This window comes from Poecilia formosa, unplaced genomic scaffold, assembly GCF_000485575.1.
Source record: "Poecilia formosa unplaced genomic scaffold, Poecilia_formosa-5.1.2 Scaffold641, whole genome shotgun sequence".
Classification (NCBI taxonomy): Eukaryota; Metazoa; Chordata; class Actinopteri; order Cyprinodontiformes; family Poeciliidae; genus Poecilia; species Poecilia formosa.
The window spans coordinates 27,175-29,526 of NW_006800580.1; the positions used below are offsets into that span (position 1 = coordinate 27,175).

Genomic DNA, 2,352 nt, shown 5'->3' on the forward strand with positions numbered 1-2,352 from the left:
GCTGCGAGGCCTGACACGGCGGAGCTGCGCTGACAGAGCCTCGATTCTCGGCTGTGCTCATCGGGCTCATTGTAACCGAGTTCAGCTCCACTCCCAGATAAACCATCATCAGAGATGGAAAAACCAAACTCTTTTCCCAGTTGATGGAAAATGTGTTGATGTGTTGCCAGCTTCTGGGTCTGAATGGCGGCTTCCTCTCTGGTCTGAGTCAGTAAAAGCAGGTCGTCCAGATAGAAGAGGACTCTCATCCCTGCCATGTGCAGTGGCTGCAGCGCTGCTTCTACACATTTGGAAAACGTGCGTGGGGCAAGAGAATAACCGAATGGCAGACGGTTGTACTGATACTGGGTCCCCTGGAAGGAGAAATGCAGATACTTCTGGTGTGTCAGGATGATGGGGAGGTGGAAGTATGCGTCTTTAAAATCTATGGAGGTGAACCAGTCGTCCTGGTGAATGTTTTCCAACACTTGTCTGGTGTCAGCATGTGGAATGACCTCTCCACGATCGAGCTGTTGAACAGCGACAGATCGAGAATTTTCAACAAGAGGTCTCACTCCTCCTGTTTTTGGGGACCAGAAAATAGCGGGAATAAAACTCTGCATTTTCTTCTCCCTGGGGAACCGTGGAAATTACACCTTTCGCCACCAGTTCCTGCAGCTCTGACCTGAGAGCGGCGTTCTGCTTTGGAGATGGTAGAAACGTCTCTACGATCCCCTTGAAAGGCAGAGGCCTGCCTCCAAGCTGCAGCATGTAACCCCTGCTGATTAGCTGATCCATCCACCTGTCCAAGGACCATGCGCATTGCCACTCTGAATAATGTTCTGAAAGCGGGCGTGGGTTCATGTGAGGTGCTGTGGTTCACATGAACTCCAGCCAAGTCAGAGCCCCTACTGCCGTCCTCTGCCTCGGAGATTCTCTGGGGAGGACCTCGGCCAGAAAGGGCTGGTTGTTAACCTCCATGCCACATGACGCGACCGCGTCCATGTCAGGCCGAGGGAGAACCCGCGCGCTTCCTGAAGGGGGGGTCAGGGTGCTTAAGGCACCGTTTCGGCGCAGACCGCTGCTGGACAGATGACAAACAGTCGCCACTCAGCAGGTAAGATGAGTGCAAAGCTGCAGCCGGAATCACAGTAGGCTTTGACTGTTCACAGAACGCGCTCTTGGATTCAGACTGTTCAGAAGAGGCAGACTTATCCACTGAGAAAGAAAATTCTGTCTAGAGGCTGCCAGCTCTCTGTGTGTGGGGAATGTGTGCGAGGAAGCTGCTGTGAGATCAGCTGATCTGACAGAGCTGGAACCTGCAGGGATTTTGCTCTCAGAGATNGAGCGAACCATCTCTGAAGCCGTCTCATGTGTTACAAACCCAGCAGAATCTCAACGTGAGACGCTGACATCATCCCCAGCAGCCGCATGACTGACAGAGCTGCCACTACGCTGCGAGGCCTGACACGGCGGAGCTGCGCTGACAGAGCCTCGATTCTCGGCTGTGCTCATCGGGCTGATTGTAACCGAGTTCAGCTCCACTCCCAGATAAACCATCATCAGAGATGGAAAAACCAAACTCTTTTCCCAGTTGATGGAAAATCCCAGGCTCAGCAGATGTGTTGCCAGCTTCTGGGTCTGAATGGCGGCTTCCTCTCTAGTCTGAGCCAGTAAAAGCAGGTCGTCCAGATAGAAGAGGACTCTCATCCCTGCCATGTGCAGTGGCTGCAGCGCTGCTTCCACACATTTGGAAAACGTGCGTGGGGCAAGAGAATAACCGAATGGCAGACAGTTGTACTGATACTGGGTCCCCTGGAAGGAGAAATGCAGATACTTCTGGTGTGTCAGGATGATGGGGAGGTGGAAGTATGTGTCTTTAAAATCTATGGAGGTGAACCAGTCGTCCTGGTGAATGTTTTCCAACACTTGTCTGGTGTCAGCATGTGGAATGACCTCTCCACGATCGAGCTGTTGAACAGGGACAGATCAAGAATTTTCAACAAGAGGTCTCACTCCTGTTTTTGGGAACCAGAAAATAGCGGGAATAAAACTCTGCATTTTCTTCTCCCTGGGGAACCGTGGAAATTACACCTTTCGCCACCAGTTCCTGCAGCTCTGACCTGAGAGGGGCGTTCTGCTTTGGAGATGGTAGAAACGTCTCTACGATCCCCTTGAAAGGCGGAGGCCTGCCTCCAAACTGCAGCATGTAACCCCTTTTGATTAGCTGATCCATCCACCTGTCCAAGGACCATGCGCATTGCCACTCTGAATAATGTTCTGAAAGCGGGCGTGGGTTCATGTGAGGTGCTGTGGTTCACATGAACTCCAGCCAAGTCAGACCCCTACCGCCGTCCTCTACCTCGGAGATTC

General features: G+C 52.4%; 1 long non-coding RNA gene across 1 annotated transcript in view; it reads left to right on the forward strand.

Annotated features, from left to right (window-relative positions):
• The window catches only part of LOC107834490 (uncharacterized), an 8,217-nt gene extending 6,256 nt beyond the window's left edge, over positions 1-1,961 (forward strand). Inside the window, exon 3 of the long non-coding RNA XR_001660281.1 lies at positions 1,597-1,961. This is a non-coding gene — a long non-coding RNA (uncharacterized LOC107834490). The remainder of the gene's footprint in view (positions 1-1,596) is intronic.
• Positions 1,962-2,352: the final 391 nt, after the last annotated feature.